Source organism: Chlorocebus sabaeus, chromosome 6 (genome assembly GCF_047675955.1).
Source record: "Chlorocebus sabaeus isolate Y175 chromosome 6, mChlSab1.0.hap1, whole genome shotgun sequence".
Classification (NCBI taxonomy): Eukaryota; Metazoa; Chordata; class Mammalia; order Primates; family Cercopithecidae; genus Chlorocebus; species Chlorocebus sabaeus.
Genome location: NC_132909.1, coordinates 49,669,027 through 49,689,247, shown reverse-complemented (window position 1 = coordinate 49,689,247; position 20,221 = coordinate 49,669,027). Strand labels below are relative to the sequence as shown.

At 52.1% G+C, this 20,221-nt stretch overlaps 2 long non-coding RNA genes across 6 annotated transcripts in view; one reads left to right on the top strand and one right to left on the bottom strand.

Annotated features, from left to right (window-relative positions):
* Window positions 1-516: 516 nt before the first annotated feature.
* LOC103234016 (uncharacterized) lies at window positions 517-4,966 on the bottom strand. Its single transcript, XR_497532.3, has 3 exons — window positions 4,754-4,966; window positions 3,858-3,957; window positions 517-749 (listed from the first exon to the last, which is right to left on the bottom strand). It is a non-coding gene; the product is annotated as an uncharacterized lncRNA (long non-coding RNA).
* The window catches only part of LOC103234015 (uncharacterized), a 57,165-nt gene continuing 41,243 nt past the window's right edge, over window positions 4,300-20,221 (top strand). For 2 of the 5 annotated variants that reach the window (XR_012093239.1, XR_012093240.1), the window contains exon 1: window positions 4,300-4,801. This is a non-coding gene — a long non-coding RNA (uncharacterized lncRNA). Of the gene's footprint in view, window positions 4,802-7,977; window positions 11,579-20,221 lie in introns of those variants that run through there. The other 3 variants (XR_012093238.1, XR_012093242.1, XR_012093241.1) reach the window with 3 other exon arrangements.

The following is a 20,221-nucleotide window of genomic DNA, read 5'->3' as shown; positions in this document are numbered from 1 at the left end:
GGCCAATATGGTGAAACCTCGTCTCTACTAAAAATACAAAAATTAGCCAGGCGTGGTGGCAGAAGCCTTTTTCCCACCTACTTGGGAGGCTGAGGCAAGAGAATCGCTTGAACCTGGGAGGTGGAGGTTGCAGTGAGCCGAGGTCACGCCACTTCACTTTAGCCTGGGCAACAGAGCGAGACTTCGTCTCTAAAGATAATAATAATAAAATAAATTTTTGCGGGGCTGGGAGCAGTGGTTCATGCCTGTAATCCCAGCATTTTTGGAGGCGAGGCAGGTGGATCACTTGAGGTCAGGAGTTTGAGACCAGTCTGGCCAACATGGTGAAAGCCCATCTCTACTAAAAATACAAAAATTAGCCAGGCATGATGGTGTGCACCTGTAGTTCCAGCTACTCCGGAGGCCGAGATGGGAGAATCGTTTGAACCCAGGGCTGGGGGACTGAGGTTACAGTGAGCTGAGACTGCACCAATGCACTCCAGCCTGGGCGACAGAGCGAGACAGTCTCCAAAAATAAATAAATAAAATAAATATATATTTTTTTCTTAATGCTTATCACAAGTGCAATTTTACCTTTGTAGAATTAAACCGTTGTTTCTGAGTTAGTCTCCTCTTGTAGCCTATGGCCTCCATGAGAGCAGGGACCAAGTCTAGCAGATGGTTAACTAAGTGGTTTTTGTGAATGAATGATGCCTTTGCAACCTTCGTTTGAGTGAGTACAGATGAGGAAACAGGCCCAGAGTTTTGCTCTGCAAGACAGCAAATAAAGGACAGCTCTAGTCAGGTCCTCCATCCCGAAGCCTTCTCCCCACTCTGCCCTGCCCTGCCGTGCAGGACTTATGGGAAGGGCGCTCCAGTTCAGCCTCTATAGATCTGGGAAAGGGCCGGGCCACAGGTCGGGACCAACCCAGAAGCAGCACCTAGACCGGTTTACCCGGTTTCAGGACCTTCGGCGAAGTCCACCCGCCTGAGGGCAGGGACGACGCAGGCCACGCCGCGGCCCAGTTGCTAGCCAGGCAGGGCAGGGACTTGATCTTGCCAAGGAAATGTGAGCGGGAGGCTTAGCGTTGGAGGTGGGTAGGGCGTCACTATGCGGTGCCGAGCCATCCTGTGTCTATCACGCCCAAGGGCGGGGCATGCAAATTGACTCCCGCCTTTGGCTTTTCCCTGGGCTCCGCCCCCGCGCCGTGCAATCCGCGACTTCCAAGAACACCCCGCGTGGTCAGTTGCTCGGGCCACGCCCCCTTCCCGTACCCGCCCTGCCTGTCCCAGGGAGGCGGGGGCGGAGCTTGCCGCGCAGCGGGAAGGCGGAGGCGGAGGCAGCGCCCAGGGCCTGGGGGCGTCAGAGGCGTGGGGAAGTCGCGGTTTCTGCACCGCCCTCGGGGGTTCGGCTCCCAATCAGGGAAAAAGGGCCGAGAGAATGAAAGAGTAATGGGACTTGCCAGAGTTTGAGGCTCACACTACTCTGTTTGGCTTGGGAGTTGCTGAAACCTCCACGTGTACTTAGGGAGTCCAGAGGAGCTCAGAACCCGCTGTGCTCAGGAAAACCTACACCTTCCCCGGTTTTTTAGCGTTTAGGGGAGGCCACGACCCTCGTAGCCGTGTCTAGTGGAGCTCAGATCCACACACCTGTGTTTGGGGGAGACCGGATCTTCTCCACCTGTGTCCAGATGAGTTCAGACCCCCACGTTTGTCCAGGGAAGCCCAGACTTCCTCCACCTGTGTCCAGAAGCGCTCTAGGACCTTTCCTGTTTCCTGAGGCTCAGCCTAGGGGGTCATCCCACCTATGTCTGTGTTAAGGGGCGCTTGTGTCTCCCCAAACTTATGTCCAAGAGAGCTGAGGCCTCCCCACATCGTGCTCCCCGCCTGGCCCTTTGGTGAATCCCTTTCTCAGAAGAAACCCCCAGGAGCCCCAGCCCTGCTGCCCTTCCCTGCCCTGTCTTCGAGCCTCCTGGTCCAATTGGCCCCTCCCCCAGTACATTGTTGAGTCTTAGTTAAGACATAATCCCAGCATTCACTGTCCGCCCATCCCCCAGCTCTCCCGCACCTCAGCGTCTGGCCGGGCCCCCTGCGGTGCCGTCCTCCCAGTCGGCTGGCCACCTGACTGGCACTAATTAATTTCCTCCTCGGCCTGTCCACCCAGGGCCTCGGCCTGTCTGGTTGCCAGCTGCTCACCCTCAGCCAGCCCGCCCCCACGGGCTCCCAGGGAATTGCCAACAGTTCTTCCTGCAACCACCCCAACCCCATCCAGGCCACCCCACCCAGCACAGTTAATCAGAAAAAGCTGACAGTTAGGACCTGGAGGAGTGATCTGAAATCAGATGGAGGAGGGGTGGGTGTTAAACTTTCGGACCCAGGGATGCTTGGGGTGGGGTGGGGTGGGGTGGGGGCATGGCTGGAGGGAGGCAGGGGATCCAGTTTTACCTAAGAACCCCAAATAAAAGGCTTTTGGCTTCCAGATGGGGACTGTAGGGAGGGCTGACCCCCTCCCACACACACCAGGCGGGCAAGGTGGAGCGCCCCTCCTCGGAAACTGCCCCCCGCCTGAGATGCGTCAGTGACAGCTGTGCCTCCCCAGCCCGCACCCAGCCAGTTTCCTTTTCCTGTGCACACTCTCCCGATGGGCTGGCCTTCAGCCTAGAGAGACTCCAGGGCACTTGGAAGGGGCTCCCCGGAGGGTCTTCCTGGACGAGGGGGAGGGGACGGGCTGGAAAACAATGGGGCTTCTGTGGCTGCAGGACGCCAGGCACTTCCTGTTAACCCTTTCCTGCGGTGCAGCTGCAGGGAACACCTCCCAGGTCCTGCCTTATGTGGAGGGGGAGAGGCAGCCCGAGGTGAAATCTTGTTGCGGGAATTAACTGTTGTGTTAATTGAGGCTTTTGTGAGTGTGATTAGCAGGGGTGAGGTGAATCACACCTTTTCTCACTTAATGGAGTTACAGGGCTTTCTCTTCTATTGCTGAGGGCTGTGCAGTCAGGGACAGGGCAGGGCTAGCCTGGGAGAACCCTGTGCACTGAGCTCTGCGATGTTCCAGGCTTTTCCCCAGATAGGTTACACCAGGATCTCCAGGGCATGGACAGGGATGGGGTCAGGGAACCCAGGCATCCTAGGTAAATCCAAGGAACAGCCATGTGTGCAAATCACTGTTCTAGCTGCCTTGCTGGGCTTATTTAGGGGCCACGATCCCTGAACCAGTTCCCTTGGCATCCTGGGTCTCAGTTTCCCTTGGCTTGAGAAGTACTCCCAGGGGCCTACCAAGAGGAGACAGGCAGTCTAGGAGCTCCCTAAGGGGCAGGAGTGAGCTGGGAGCCTTGGAAACAGTTTTTTCCTCCTGGGAGCCCTGAGAAGTTATGTTGGGGGAATTAGCTGCTGTGTTAATTGAGGCTTCAAGCCAAGTCCCCTCTGTTTACACAGAGAGTCTGAGAAATGCCCTCAGAAGATTCCGAAAGCCTCCAAAGGCCCCAGAGACTTTGCTTCTGCCTGGGAGGCTTCCGGTTTTTTACAGCTAAGATAACCTCCCCCATAGTCATGAGACTTAGTGATGCTTACGGCAGCCGCAGGCCCCAAAGCTATGCTGTACTTGGTCACTTCCATGCATTCACTTAACCTTCCCCATAAGCCTGGGTCAGGATAAAAAGTAGGCACTTCACTTGTTTTTTTAGGGGTCTTGCTATGTTGCCCAGGATGGTCTTTAACTCCTGAGCTCAAGTGATCCTCCCGCCTCGGCCTTCCAAAGTGCTGAGGTTCTCAGATAAGGAACCAGCTTCTTCTGGGAGCTGAGTGCCGCACCCCAGGTCTCCTTGCCACTCCTGGGTTACCTGTTTTCTCTTTCCTCACATCCAGGGTTGATCACTCACCAGGTTCCCTCTTAGAATCATTTGCCAAGTTATCTCTTCTCCCCTTTCTGCAGGATGAAAACTTCCCCAGAGGTCAATCTGTGCACCCTCAGTCCAGGGGCTGGATAAAGACAAAGTTGTTTGTTGTTGTTCATTTGTTTATTTAAATTTATTTATTTATTTATTTTTAGAGACGAAGTCTCGCTCTGTCACCCAGACTAGGCGCGATCTCGGCTCACTGCAACCTCCGCCTCCCGGGGTCAAGCAATTCTCTGCCTCAGCCTCCTGAGGAGTGGGATTACAAGCGCCTACCACCATGCCCGGCTAATTTGTGTATTTTTAGTAGAGATGGGGGTTTCACCATCTTGGCCAGGCCGATCTTGAACTTCTGACCTCGTGATCCACCTGCCTCGGCCTCCCAAAATGCTGGGATTACAGGCGTGAGCCACCGTGCCCTACCCTGACTTGTTTATTTACTTATTTTGTAAACATTATTTACTGAGCATGATCGAACAGCTAGACTGGAGAGGCTGCTGCAAGTCTCCTCCCTCTGCCTCCAGCCACTCCGCACTACCCGTCCTTGCTGGTGTCTGGAATCAGCGGGGCCCTGGCAGAGTGCACAGGAAAGGAAATGGCTCATTGCTTCAGCCTTTACACCCGAGGGCAGGGAGGGCCTGTCGGGCAGCCGCCTAGTCAGGGGTGTGTCAGAGGCCAGAGGGGCCGGGGCCCAGCAGCTGGGGCTTGGTAAGCTCTAGAGCCTGGGCTCCAGGCCAGCTTGCTGCTAACCTCCACCTGAGACCACCCCACCCCCAACCCCTTCCTTCTCTCCCCTGCTGCGGAGGCGCGCCCTTCCGGAGTGAAACTTGGTTTGGTTTCTCACGACCCAGAAGGCTTGAAGCAAACCTGCAATTACTCACCGCCTGGTCTGTGCCGGCTGCAGCTCTCAGACTCTGGATGAGGTGGCGGTAGGTGGGGTGGGGCTCCTGGGACCCTTTCACCCCTTCGTGCTGCTGGCTAGGGGAGGCCGCTGAAGTCAGCGCGACACCTTACAAATCCCTGCGGACACTACCTTATAAACAGATACTGGAATGTTCAAAGTGCTGTCATGCTGTTTGGGACCAGAAATTCCCTCCCATGAGGGTTAGATATGAAGCCAGTTTGGAGGGGGAAGCTGAGGGTGCATGCCCCGGGGCTGCTTCTCTTCAGTCTGGGAGGTTTTTTTTTCTTTTTCTATGACAGAGTCTCACTCTGTCGCCCAGGCTGGAGTGCAGTGGCACAGTCTCAGCTCACTACAACCTCCGCCTCCCAGGTTTGAATGATTCTCCTTCCTCAACCTCATGAGTAGCTGGGACTACAGGCGTGCACCACCACACCTGGCTAATTTTTGTATTTTTGGTAGAGACAGGGTTTCACCACGGGTTTCACAAAGTGCAGTGGCTCACGCCTGTAATCTCAACACTTTGGGAGGTTGAAGCAGGTGGATCACTTGACGTCAGGAGTTCGAGACCAGCCTGGCCAACATGGTGAAATCCTGTCTCTACTAGAAATACAAAAATTAGGCCGGGCGCGGTGGCTCACGCCTGTAATCCCAGCACTTTGGGAGGCCGAGGCGGGCGGATCACGAGGTCAGGAGATCAAGACCATCCTGGCAAACACGGTGAAACCCTGTCTCTACTAAAAATACAAAAAAAAAAAATTAACCAGGTGTGGTGGCGGGCGCCTGTAGTCCCAGCTTCTCGGGAGGCTGAGGCAGGACAATGGCATGAACCCGGGAGGCAGCGGAGCTTGCAGTGAGTGGAGATCGCGCCACTGCACTCCAGCCTGGGCGACAGAGCAAGACTCTGTCTCAAAAAAAAAAAAAAAAAAAAAAAAATTAGCTGGTGGTGGTGGTGTGCACCTGTAGTCCCAGCTACTCAGGAGGCTGAGTCAGGAGAATCACTAGAACCTGGGAGGATGAGGTTTCATTGAGCCCGAGGTTGCTCCAGACTTTGAGACTCCATCTCCAAAAAAAAAAAAAAAAAGGTCGGGCGCCGTGGCTCACACCTGTAATCCCAGCACTTTGGGAGGCCGAGGCGGGCAGATCATGAGTGCAGGAGATCAAGACCATCCTGGCTAACACAGTGAACCCCTGTCTCTACTAAAAATACAAAAAATGAACCAAGCTTGGTGGCGGGTGCCTGTAGTCCCAGCTAGTCGGGAGGCTGAGGCAGGAGAAAGGCGTGAACCCGGGAGGTGGAGCTTGCAGTGAGAAAAGATCACGCCACTGCACTCCAGGCTGGGCGACAGTGCGAGACTCCATCTCAAAAAAAAAAAAAAAAAAAAAATTGAGCCAGGCAAAGTGGCTGATGCCTGTAATTCCAAAGCTTTGAGTGGCTGAGGTGGGAGGATCACTTGAGGCTAGGAGTTCGAGACCAACCTATGCAACATGGTGAGACCACCCCCCCTCCCCTATCTCTGCAAAAAATTAGCCAGGCATGGGGGCGCACACCTGTAGTCCCAGCTACTCTAGAGGCCGAGGCGGGAGGGTGGCTTGAGCCCAGGAGTTTGAGGCTGCAGTGAGCTATGATCATGCTACTGCACTCCAGCCTGGGCAACAGAGCAAGGCCCTGTCTGAAGAAAATCACTTATTTGTGCATGTACATGGCGTATATGAGAACACTTGTTACATGTATATAATGTAACCTCTCTGCTTTGCTTTGCAGCTCTGGCAGGGGCAGGGCGGCAGGTGCTGTGATGAGGCCACTTGTATTGGGGGTGTTTGTGGGAGGGTCTTTGTTCTCTGAGCACTAAGTGGGCACTGCTGTATCTTTGCACGCAGCCTGGGATCCTCATTGGTTCCCCTCCTTTCTCCCAGGCTTGTGCGTCTTTTTCTTGACTTTTTTTTTTTTTTTTTCACCCAAGCTGCCGAGCAGTGGTGCCATCTCAGCTCACTGCAACCTTCACCTCCCGGGTTCAAGCAATTCTCCTGCCTCAGCCTCCCCAGTACCTGGGCCTATAGGCATGTGTCACCACGCCTGGCTAATTTTTGTATTTTTTGTGGAGACGGGGTTTTACCGTGTTGGCCAGGCTTATCTCAAACTCCTGGCCTCAAGTGATCCATTAGCCTAAGCCTCTCAAAATGCTGAGATTACAGGCGTGAGCCACTGTGCCCGGTCTTTCTTCTTTTTCTTTTTTCTTTTGTTTGTTTTTTTAGAGACAGGGTCTCACTCTGTCGCCCAGGCTGCTGTGCAGTGGCGTGATCATAGCTCACTGAAGCCCTGAACTCCTGTGCTCAAGTGATCCTCCCACCTCAGCCTCCCAAGTAGCTGGGCACTATAGGTGCACATCACCATGCCTGGCTAATTTTTAAATTTTTTTGCAGACACGGAGTCTTGCTATGTTGCTGAGGCTGGTCTCCAATTCCTGGCTTCAAGTGAGCCTCCTGACTCTGCCTCCCAAAGTGCTGTGATGAGCTACTACGCCTGGTCATTGTCCCTCTTTCTCATGACTCTCTGGACATCCCTGGGGTAGAGGGTGGGGCAGGCACACACATCCCTCAACCTCCCAGTGGTTCCACCATGACTACGCCAGCCCCGTCCCTGAGACTGGGAGGCTGGAGCTAGGATCCTCCCCCATGGCGTCATATCCCAAGCTTGAGCCTGGGTTTCTGGTCAGACTGGATGGGCTAGCTCGGTCTCCTTAACGCTCAGAGCTGCCTTGTCCAGGCTCAGCAGGTCCCACACAGCCAGGCACACCCCACCCCACAGGGCTCCTGGGAAATTCTCTGCCCCACCCTCAGGCTGCCTCAGACAGACTGAGGTTACCTGTGATTGTCCCAGATAACCCGAGTGAGCCCATCCCCTGCTCCAGGTGACTCCCTCCCTGGCAGCTGACCTGTAAATTTTGAAAAGCTGGGGACATATCTCAGCTAGGAAGGATATTCCTACTGTCTTCCCTGCTGGCCTGGCCACTCCCTAGACTGGACAGGCCCCTTGGCAGCTCTTCCCAGGCACCCAAGCAGCTCCAAGCCCCCTCTCGCTTGGTGTTCCAGGCCAGTGAGAATCTCACATCTTCACCAAAACTTTGTCTTCCAACTCCTTTTTTTTTTTTTTTTTTTTTTTTTTTGAGACAGGGTCTCATTCTGTTACCCAGGCTGGAGTGCAGTGACACAATCATAGCTCCCTGCATCCTCAAATTCCTAGGCTCAGGCAATTCTTCTCATCTCAGCCTCCCAAGTAGCAGGGACTACAGATGTGCACCACCCTGGCCAGCTAATTAAAAAAGTTTTTTTCTTAGGCCGGGCATAGTGGCTCATGCCTATAATCCCAGCACTTTGGGAGGCCGAGGTGGGCGGATCACCTGAGGTCAAGAGTTTGAGACTAGCCTGACCAACATGGTGAAACCCTGTCTCTACTAAAACTACAAAAATTAGCCGGGTATGGTGGTTGCATGCCTGTAATCGTAGCTACTCGGAAGTCTGAGCCTAGAGGCTTGCTTGAACCCAGGAGGCAAAGGTTGCAATGAGCTGAGATCCCACCACTGCACTCCAGCCTGGGCGAGAAGAGCGAAACTCCATATGGGAAAAAATTAAAAATTTAAAAGAAAAAATTTTTTTGTAGAGACAGTGATCTTCATATGTTGCCAGGGCAGATCTAGAACTCCATCCAGGCCTCAAGCAATCCACCCACCTCACCCTAAATGTATCCCTCTTTATCTAAAATGTATACAAGCATCTTGCTTTGGCCAGTTATTCAGACTTCACACTCTTATGAAGATCTCATGAACACATAAAACTAATAACATTTATACATTTTCCTCATGAATTTATCTGGTGTCAATCTGGATTCTTGATCCTGGCAAAGGGCTCACTTAAGGGCTAAAAGGGGACTGGACATAATCTCTGGAGCCCCTACAATAATAATAGCTGCTTTCTTTCCTCTCTTTCTTCCCTCCCTCCCTCCCTTCCTTCCTTCCTTCCTTTCCTCTTTCTGTCTCTCTCTCTTTCTCTCTTTTTTTTTTTTTTCAAGACAGAATCTCACTATGTCACCCAGGCTGTTTTTTTACAGATAGGGTCTCTAAAAAGATCTCAGCGCAATCTGGGCTCACTGCAACTTCTGCCTCCCAGGTTCAATGGTTTCTCCTGCCTCAGCCTCCTGAGTAGCTGGGATTACAGGTGCCTGCCACCACACCCGGCTAATTTTTGTATTTTTAGTAGAGACAGGGTTTCACCATATTCGTCAGGCTGGTCCCGAACTCTTGACCTCAGGTGATCCACCCGCCTTAGCCTCCCAAAGTGCTGCAATTACAAGCGTGAACCACCGCGCCCAGGCTCTTTCTTTTTTTGAGACAGGGTTTTCTTCTGATACCCAAGCTGGAGTGCAGTGGTGTGATCATAGCTCACTGTAGCCTTGAACTCCTGATCTCAAGTGATCCTTTTGCCTCAGCCCCCCATGTAGCTGGGACTATAGGTGTGTACCACCACCCCTGGCTAATTAAAAAAAAAACAAAAAAAAAACCTGGTGGGCGTCAATTGTGGTGACTCATGCTTGTAATCCCAGCACTTTAGGAGGCCAAGGCAGGTGGATCACCTGAGGTCAGGAGTTCAAGACCAGCCTGGCCAACATGGTGAAACCCATATCTCTCAAAAATATAAAAATTAAGCCAGGCGCGGTGGTTGATGCCTGTAATCCCAGCACTTTGGGAGGCTGAGGCGGGTGGATCATGAGGTCAGGAGTTTCAGACCAGCCCGGCCAACATGGTGAAACCCCCATCTCTACTAAAAATACAAAAATTAGCCGGTCATGGTGATGGGCATCTGTAGTCCCAGCTACTTAGGAGGCTGAAGCAGAGAATTGCTTGAACCCAGGAGACGGAGGTTGCAGTGAGCTGAGATCGCCCCACTGCACTCTAGCTTGGGTGACAGAGCGAGACTCTGTCTCAAGAAAAAAAAAATTTATATATATATATAAATATATATATATAAATTAGCCACACATGATGGTGAGTACCTGTAATTCCAGCTCCTCGGGGGGCTGAGGCGGGAGAATTGCTTGAACCTGGGAGGCAGAGATTGTAGTGAGCCAAGATCGCTCCACTGCACTCCAGCCTGGGTGACAGAGTGAAACTCTGTCTCAAACAAAAAAAAAAAAATTTTTTTTCAGAGATGAGGATCTCTCTGTGTTACCCAGGATGGCCTCAAGCAATTCTCCTGCCTCAGCCTCCCAAAGTGTTGGGATGACAGGCATGAGCCACTGCGTCCAGTCTGTGGTTTCTCCATGTGGGGCCAGATCATTCTTTGTGCAGGGAGTTACCCGTGCATCTTAGATGTTGACTAGTAGCCCTGGCCTTAACCCTGTGCCAATGAAAGATGTCTCCAGATGTTGCCAAATGTTGGGGCGGGGTGGGGCACAGCCTTCCCGCCTGCTTCAACTGTTCTACCTGTCCACACACCAACCTGCAAAGTAACTTGGAGCGTGTGTTTTCTTTTTTTCTTTTTTTTTTTTTTTTTTCTGAGACAAGGTCTTGCTTTCTTCCGGGCTACGATCTCAGCTCACTGCAAGCTCCGCCTCCCAGGTTCATGCCATTCTCCTACCTCAGCCTCCCAAGTAGCTGGGACTACAGGCACCTGCCACCAGCCCCGGCTTATTTTTTGTGTTTTTAGTAGAGACAGGGTTTCACCATTAGCCAGGATGGTCTCGATCTCCTGACCTCTAGATCTGCCCACCTCGGCCTCCCAAAGTGCTGGGATTACAGGCACGAGCCATTGCACTGGGCCAGGAACATGTGATTTCTCGTCTTGGGCCTGGATCGAGTCCTTGTGGTGGAGGTGATCTGTGGGTTCTAGAATCTTAGGAAGGGATTAGTGAGACCATAGCATGGCCCATTGCACTATCCCTCGACCTGGAGCGAGGGGTGCCAGCCGCCCATTTCGTGGTGGGTGGGCTTGCTGGACAGCAGCCTGAGGTGGGTGGAATCAGGCTGCCTTGTTCTATTTCCTGGTTCCCAGGGGTGGGTGGTGGCAGTGGTGCCCTGGAGCCAGAGGGCGTGGAGTGCCCTGACCCTGCCTCCGAATTTACTAGGTGGGTGCTAGACCGATGGCCCCTATGGCCCCTATGGGCGTGGAGGAGAAACCAGGGACTCAAGCGGATCTCCCTGCCTGCCTTCTGCCCTCATGTCCCACTCCACCTTGGCTCCAGGCCAGGGGCTGCTGGAATGGTGACTCAGAGCAACTGAGAAGAGGAGAGAAACAGAATGGAGGTCCTCTTCATCCTACAATCTCTGCCATCCCAGCATCCCCATAAAGGCCAGGACCCTTCAGGTCACATCTCAAGACCGGCCACACTGCCCTCTCCTGCTTCCTCCTCCTCTACCCGCCCTCTTTCGGTGGGATTTTTTTTTCTGGTACCACGCTAGGGCAGGAAGGCGGAAGTGAGCGTGGGGCGTGGAATGTCTCTGAGGTTGGAATATATTTAGGCCAGGAGGAGAGTGCGTGTGTGGTGCTGGCCAGGCCCTGGCGCCAGCCCGGCGGGCTTGAGGGGTGTGATGCTGGGGGGCCCTGAGCTAGTGTGGGGAGGCTCCTGACTTCTGCCTTCTCCCTTTCTTTTTTTTTTTTTTTTTGGAGACGGAGTCTCGCTCTGTTTCCTAGGCTGGAATGCAGTGGCGCGGTCTTGGCTCACTACAATCTCTGCCTCCTGGGTTCAAGTGATTCTCCTGTCTCAGCCTCTCGAGTAGCTGGGATTACAGGCATCTGCCACCAGGCCCAGGTAATTTTTTGTATTTTTAGTAGAGAACGGGTTTCACCATATTGGCCAAACTGGTCTCGAACTCCTGACCTCATGATCCGCCTGCCTCGGCCTCCCAAAGCGCTGGGATTACAGGTGTGAGCCAGTGTGCCCAGCCACCTTTTCCCTTTTAAGGACAGCCTCTCAGCTTTGGGGAGGAGGAGTGGGAATCCCTAGGCCCCCACCAGGGCTGAGGCAGGCCCTGTGCGGGCCAGATACATTTAACATCTTCAAAACAAACCAGCAAGACTAACATCGGGATCACCTACAGCTGTAAACACAAGGCCCAGAGAGGTTAAGTGGCTTTCCCAAGGCTGCTCAGGAAAGAGGTGATGACGAAAGGGTTCTCTTGCTGGCCCGGCTGGCTGCCACCATTCACGCACTCAGTGTTCATTCACGCAACACCTTTGTGGGCAAAGCCTAGCCTGTACCAGCCCCCAACAATGTGTGGGAGAACAAGCAGCCAACTGGACCCAGGTCTGCCAACCGCAGCCCATAGGCGGCATTCTTCCGTTGTCTCTGCACAGCCCTTGAGCTAAGAATAGTTTTTACATTTTTAAGTGGTTGAAAACAAAAGAAGAGTATTCCATGATACATAACAATTATAAGAAATTGCAATTTCAGCCGTCATGAATTCAGGGTACACAGGTTACACCCATTTGTGTCCATATTATCTGTGGTTGCCTTTTTGCTACTATGGCAGATTGCAGCTGTTTTGACAGAGACCCTGCAAAGCTAAACAACTTTCCTATTTGTCCACTCCTCCCCCTCACACTTTTTTTTTTTTTTTTTTTTTTTTTTTGAGACAGAGTTTTGCTCTTGTCGCCCAGGCTGGAGTGCAATAGCGCAATCTCGGGTCACTGCAACCTCTACCTCCTTGGTTCAAGTGATTCTCCTGCCTCAGTCTCCTGAGTAGCTGGGATTACAGGCACCTGCAACTACGCCCGGCTAATTTTTATATTTTAAGTAGAGATGGGATTTCACCATGTTGGCCAAGCTAGACCAGAACTCCCGACCTGAGGTAATTCAGCCACCTCAGCCTCCCAAAGTGCTAGGATTACAGGCATGAGCCACCACCACACCCAGCTTTTTTTTTTTTTTTTTTTTTTTTTAAGATGGTGTCTCACTCTGTCGCCCAGGCTGGAGTGCAGTGGCACAATCTCGGCTCACAGCAAGCTCCGCCTCCTGGGTTCACGTCATTCTCCTGCCTCAGCCTCCCGAGTAACTGGGACTACAGGCGCCCACCACCACGCCCAGCTAATTTTTTGTATTTTTAGTAGAGATGGGGTTTCACCATGTTAGCCAGAATGATCTCAATCTCTTGACCTTGTGATCTGCCTGCCTTGGCCTCCCAAAGTGCTGGGATTACAGGCGTGAGCCACTGCACCCGGCCTTAATTTTTAAAGATAGGGATCTCACTATGTTGCCCAGACTGGACTCAAACTTCTGAGCTCAAGCAGTCCTCTAGTGTCAGCCTCCCAAGTAGCTGGACTCAGGTTTTTATTTTCACAGTGTAAGACTCTATTATCCTTATAAGAATACTTCTTAAAAAATGGATAATCCTCCCAGACTCCCTGATATGGGAGTTGAAGGGGCAGATGTGGGGCGGAGGGAGAGAGGAGCTGGTGTTGGAACCATCTAAACCGGGGCTTGCTAAATCCAGCCTACCACCTGTTTCTGCACAGCCTGTGAGTTAAGAATGGCTTTTTCATTTTTAAATGGTTGGGGGAAAAAAAATCAAAAGGGAAATTTCACGACATGGGGAAAAGTATATGCAATTCAAATTTTAGTGTCCATAAATAAAGTTTTATTGGCACGGAGCTGTGCTCATTCATTTACCCTGTATCCGTGGCTGCTTTTACGCTCCACCGCGGATTTGAGTCATTGAACAGACTGTCTGGCCCTCGAAGCTGAAAATATTTACTGTCTGGCTCATTGGAGAAGCAGCTTGTGGACCCCTCTTCTAAGGGGCCTGAGACCCTCACGTCAATCTGACCCTGATTCAGGCTGTCCCAGCATCATTTCTTCATTGGCATGGCAAAGAGGTTGGTGTGATTTCGAGGCAGGAGGACTCGCTAAGGACTGATCCTTAACACTGGCTGCCCCCTGGGGAGGAGGGGCATTCGGCTCTTCAAGGTGAAATAGGATTGAGGACTGAGGTGGGCAGGCTGGCTATGGGTATGGCAGGAGCAAAGACCAGGAGGCCAGACCTCTGCCTCAACTCAAGCTCCCCCTCTCAGTTTGAGTTCAACTTTGGCAACATAGCAAAACCCCGTCTGTACAAAAAAAATTAGCCGTGCATGGTGGCACGTGCCTGTAGTCCCAGCTACTCGGGAAGCCGAGGTGGGAGGAATTGTTTGAGACCAGGAGTTCCAGGCTGCAGTGAGCCATGATTGCGCCACCGCCCTCCAGACTGGGCAATAGAGTGAGACTTTGTCTCTCAAAACAAAACAAAACAAAACAAAAAAATCAAAGAGACTGGGCATGGTGGCTCATGCCTGTAATCCCAGCACTTTGGGAGGCTGAGGCGGGCGGATCACAAGGTCAGGAGATCGAGACCATCCTGGCTAACACGGTGAAACCCTGTCTCTACTAAAAATACAAAAAAATTAGCCGGGCGTGGTGGTGGGTGCCTGCAGTCCCAGCTACTCCGGAGGCTGAGGCAGGAGAATGGCGTGAACCTGGGAGGCGGAGCTTGCAGTGAGCCAAGATCGTGCCACTGCACTCCAGCCTGGGCGACAGAGCGAGACTCTGTCTCAAAAAAAAAAAAAAAAAAAAAAGGCCAGGCGCAGTGGCTCACACCTGTAATCCCAGTATTTTGGGAGGCTGGGGCAGGCAGATCACCTGAGGTCAGGAGTTCAAGACCAGACTGGCTAACTTGGCAAAACTCTGTCTCTACTAAAAATAAAAAAATTTGCCGGGCATGGTGGCGCATGTCTGTAATCCTAGCTACTCGGGAGGCTGAGGCACGAGAATCACTTGAACTCAGGAGGAGGAGGTTGCAGTGAGTCAAGATCATGCCATTGCACTCCAGCCTGGGCGACACAGGGAGACTCTGTCTCACAAAATAATTAATTAATTAATTAAAAATACATAAACGGAAAGAAAGAGACAGAGAGAGAGAGAAAATAAAAAAGAAAGAGGCGGGGCACGGTGACTCACGCCTGTAATCCTAGCACTTTGGGAGATCAAGGCGGGTGGATCACTTGAGGCCAGGAGTTTGAGACCAGCCTGGCCAACATGGTGAAACCGCATCTTTATTAAAAGTACCAAAAAAATTAGCCGGGTGTGGTGGCACTTGCCTGTAGTCTTAGCTGCTTGGGAGACTAAGGTAGGAGAATCACTTGAACCCGGGAGGCGGAGGTTGCAGTGGGCCGAGATCGTGCCACTGCACTCCAGCCTGGGCGACAGAGCGGGACTGTCTCAAAAAAGAGAAAGAAAAATCAGCAAGCAAGCTCCCCTGTCGCATCTCCTGGCGGATGGGTCAGATCTATTCCATGGGTCACCTCCCCTAACCAGTCCCCCAGGCCCATCTGCTGTCTCTGTGTTTCTCTACCCCCGTCTACTGTCACTGTCTACACCAGGCTCCATCTCTTTCATTGTCTTGGATCTGGAGATGTGCCCTGAGCTCCCTTAGTTGGTCCCCAGCCTCTCTTATCTCCTTTTCTCAGCGCGACTAGTGCACTTTTCTTTCTTTTCCTTTTGTTTTTATTCTTTATTTTTTGAGACGGAGTCTCGCTCTGTTGCCCAAGCTGGAGTGCAGTGGCACAATCTCCACTCACTGCAAGCTCCACCTCCTGGGTTCAAGTGATTCTCCTGCCTCAGTCTCCCAAGTAGCTGAGACTACAGGCGCACGCTACCATGCCCGGCTAATTTTTGTAGTTTTAGTAGAGACAAGGTTTCACTGTATTGACCAGGATGGTCTCGAACTCCTGACCTTGTGATCTGCCCACCTCAGCCTCCCAAAGTGCTGGGATTACAGGCGCAAGACACCGTGCCCGGTCGTTTTTTCTTTTTTTTTCCTTTTTTGAGACAGAGTCTCACTCTGTCACCAGGCTGGATTGCAGTGGCACAATCTTGGCTCACTGCAAACTCTGACTCCCAGATTCAAGCCATTCTCCTGCCTCAGCCTCCCGGGTATCTGGGACTACACGCGCCCACCACCACGCCCGGCTAATTTTTGTATGTTTAGTAGAGATGGGTTTCGCCATGTTGGCCAGGCTGGTCTCAAACTCCTGACTGCAGGTGATCCATCTACCTCGACCTACCAAAGTGCTGGGATTACAGGCGTGAGCCACTGTGTTCGGCCTCTTTTTTTTTTTTTTTTTTTTTACTTTTTTAGAAAAACTTTTTTCCTCATTCCATACTTCATTTCAAAATTAACCATTTTAAAGAGAACATTTCAGTGACATTTAGAGCATTCACATTGTTGTGCAGCCGTCACCACCATCCATCTTCAGAACTCTTTTCATCTTGGAAAACTGAAACACTGTCCTCATTAAATACTCCCCATTCCCCCTCCCAGCAGCCCCTGGCACCCACCAATCTGCTTCCTGTCTCTGTGGATTTGACTATTGTGAACATTTCATATCGATGGAATCATCTACTGTGTGGCCTTTTGTGTCTGGCTTCTTTCACTCAGCATGATTTTTTAAAAATTTTATAAATTTTTTTTTTTTTTTTTTTTTTTTTTTTTTTTTTTTTTTGAGACGGAGTCTTGCTCTGTCACCCAGGCTGGAGTGCAGTGGCGCAATCTCAGCTCACTGCAAGCTCCGCCTCCCGGGTTCAGGCCTTTCTCCTGCCTCAGCCTCCCGAGCAGCTGGGACTATAGGTGCCTGCCACCACGCCCGGCTAATTTTTTGTATTTTTAGTAGAGATGGAGTTTCACTGTGTTAGCCAGGATGGTCTCGATCTCCTGACCTTGTGATCTGCCCGCCTCAGCCTCCCAAAGTGCTAGGATTACAGACATGAGCCGCCAAGCCCGGCCTAAAAAATTTAGTTTTAGAAACAGTCTCACTCTGTTGCCTGGGCTGGGGTGCAGTCGTGTGAAAATAGCTCAGTGCAGCCTCAACCTCCTGGGCTCAAGCAATCCTCCAGCCTCAGCCTCCTGAGTAGCTGGGACTATGGATGTGTACCACAATGCTTGACTAATAAAACTTTTTTTTTTTTTTTTTGGCTAGGCACGGTGGCTCATGCCTGTAATCCCAGCACTTTGGGAGGCCGAGGCAGGTGGATCACAAGGTCAGGAGTTCGAGACCAGCCTGACCAACCTGGTGAAACCCTGTCTGTACTAAAAATATGAAAATTAGCTGGGCGTGGTGGCGTGTGCCTGTAATCTCAGCTCCTCAGGAGGCTGGGGAGACTCCTTCTGGAAAAAAAAAAAAAAAAAAAAATGCCGGGCGCGGTGGGTCACGCCTGTAATCCCAGCACTTTGGGAGGCTGAAGCGGGGGAATCACAAGTTCAGGAGATCGAGACCATCCTAGCTAACACAGTGAAACCCTGTCTCTACTAAAAATACAAAACATTAGCTGGGTGTGGTGGTGGGTGCCTGCAGTCCCAGGTACTCGCGAGGCTGAGGCAGGAGAACGGTGTGAACCTGGGAGGCGGAGCTTGCAGTGAGCCGAGATCACTCCACTGCACTCCAGCCTGGGCCACAGAGCGAGACTCCTTCTCAAAAAAAAAAAAAAGACAGGATCTTGCTTTGTTGCCCAGGCCGGTGTCCAACTGGCTTCAAGTCATGCTCCTACCTTGACTTCTCAAAGTGCTGTGATCACAGGCATGAGCCACTGCGCCCAGCCTAGCATCGTGGTTTTTCTTTTTTTTTTTTTTTTGAGGTTCATGCATGTTGCAACATGGATCAGTGCTTTATTATTATTATTATTACATATTTTTATGAGGCAGAGTTTCGTTCTATCTCCCGGGCTGGAGTGCCGTGATGCTATCTTGGCTCACTGCAGCCTCTGCCTCCCGGGTTCAAGCAGTGTTCGAGCTTCAGCCTCCCGAGTAGCTGGGATTACAGGCACCTACCACCATGCCTGGCTAATTTTTCTATTTTTAGTAGAGACGGGGTTTCACCATGTTGGCCAGGATGGTCTTGAACTCCCAACCTCAGGTGATCTACCCGCCTCGGCCTCCCAAAGTGCTGGGATTACAGGTGTGAGCCACTGTACCTGGCCCAGAATACTTTCATCATCCCAAACTGAATACTCTGTCTCTGTTAAACATCAAATCAATATTCTCTGCACCACCACCCCCAGCCCCTTCTACCATTCTACTTCCTGTCTCTAAGCCAGTAAGCTTTCCTTTTTTTGTTTTGGGGACAGTCTTTCTCTGTTGTCCAGGCTGGAGTGCAGTGGTGTGATCTTGGCTCACTCCAGCCTCTGCATCTTGGGTTCAAGCGATTCTCCTGCCTCAGCCTCCCGAGCAGCTGGTATTACAGGCCCCTACCACCATGCCCGGTTCATTTTTGTATTTTTAGTAGAGATGGGGTTTCACCATGTTGGTCAGGCTGGTCTTGAACTCCTGACCTCAGGTGATCCGCCCGCCTCGGCCTCCCAAAGTGCTGGGATTACAGATGTGAGCCACTGCGCCTGGCCTCCTTTTGGTTTGTTGATGTAGGCTGGGCTGATTGATCCTCCCCCATCTGATGGTGAGCCCTTGAGGGCTGGAACAGGATCCCTCTTCCTCAGCAGTGTGCACTCCCGGCTCCCAGGCCTGTGCTTGATCCTCAGCTGATGCTCAAAATAGAGTTGAAGGAACAGCAGAAGATTCCATTTGGGTGGGCAAAGGATGCAGTCCGCTGCTGGGGAGGATAGATAGGCTGAGGCAGGAGATGAATGCCTTGTGGCACTGGGTGGGTTTAGGGAGCTTTCAGGCTGTAGGTGGGTTTGGGTGCATGAGCAGATATCTCAGGGGGCTGGCTGGGTAGGGGCTGTAGATGCCCGGAGAGAGGAAAAAGGGTCTTTGGAAGCAGAGAAGTGGGCACAGAGAGATGGGCTCCCCAGGCAGAAGTGCAGCCATGTGGCCAGGCGAAGGTGGGACCGAGGGACGGGAGGTGCGGAGGCTCCATAGTCACATACTTAGTCGTCCTCCATGTGCGTTCAAAGCCGGGGAAGGGCCCGGTGTGGTGGCTCATGCACTTTCGGAGGCTGAGGCAGGCGGATCACCTGAGGTCAGGGGTTCAAGACCAGCCTGGCCAACATGGTGAAACCCTGTCTCTACTAAAAATACAAAAATTAGCCGGGTGTGGCAGGTGCCTGTAATCCCAGCTACTTGGGAGGCTGAGGCAGGAGAATCGCTTGAACCCAGAAGGCGGAGGTTGCAGTGAGCTGAGATGGTGCCACTGTCTGTTTGGGAGACAGAAAGAGACTTAAAAATAATAATAGGCCAGGCGCGGTGGCTCATGCCTGTAATTCCAGCACTTTGGGAGGCCAAGGCAGGCAGATCACGAGGTCAGGAGATCGAGACCATCCTGGCTAACACGGTGAGACCCTGTCTCTTCTAAAAAAAAACAAAAAAAAACACAAAAATCAGCCGGGCGTGGTGGCAGGCGCCTGTAGTCTCAGCTACTCGGGAGGCTGAGGCAGGAGAATGGTGTGAACCTGGGAGGTGGAGCTTGCAGTGAGCCAAGATCACGCCACTGCACTACAGCCTGGGTCACAGAGCGAGACTCTGTCTCAAAAAAAAAAAAAAGATAACAATAATAAAAATAAAAAATAACAAAACCTGGGAAGGCCTGGGGAAGAGGACTCTAGCCCATAATCCCAGCACTTTGGGAGGCCAAGACAGGAGGATCGCTTGATCCCAGGAGGTCGAGGCTGCAGTAAGCTATGATCGTGCCACTGCTCTCCAGCCTGGGTGACAGAGCAAGACCCTGTCTGTAAAAAAAAAAAAAAAAAAAAAAAAAAAAAGCCCTGAAAGGCCAGTCTTGGGCTGAGTCCTGTCAAGGCCTGGCAGCCAGGGCCTGACAGTGTCCTTATGTCCTTGCTGAGAGGTGAATTCTTAGTGCAGGCTTGACCCACTTTAGCTGAGGAAGCCACAGGATTTGCCATTTCCAGGGGCCAGCTCTGCCCGAGGAGAGAGGCCTTCCTCATAAAGTCAGGCTTGGCTTTCTCCCAGCTGGCTGGCCTCCTTCTCCCTGATTCTAAATGCGGGCTTGTCACCGTGTGTCTGCATGTAGGCGCACGAGCGCACATCTGTGTGTGTGGGGGTGTTTGCGGTGCTGTGGGCAGCGTGGGGGTGGCATCTGTTAGCAAGCTGGGGGCCATTTCTACCCCACGGTTCTTTTTATATCTCACATTTACAGAAAGCCTGGACTTCTGAGCCTGGGCCTGTCAGTGGGCTGTCTGAGGCTTTGAAGGAAGAGACCAAGAGGCGGAGGCGTCTGAAACCCTGACACGGAGGGAGGATAGTTGGGTCAGGGGCGGCTGTTAGCTTCCTTCCATTGGCACTGATGGCACGCAGCCCGGGGCCACAGCCCTGCAGTGTCAGATGGTGCAGAGCTATATTTTAAGACACTGGCACCATGGTTCACGCCTCTCATCTCAGCACTGAGGTTGGAGAAGGCTGAAGTTGGGAGGCTGAGGTGGGAGGGTCACTGGAGCTCAGGGATTTAAGACCAGCCT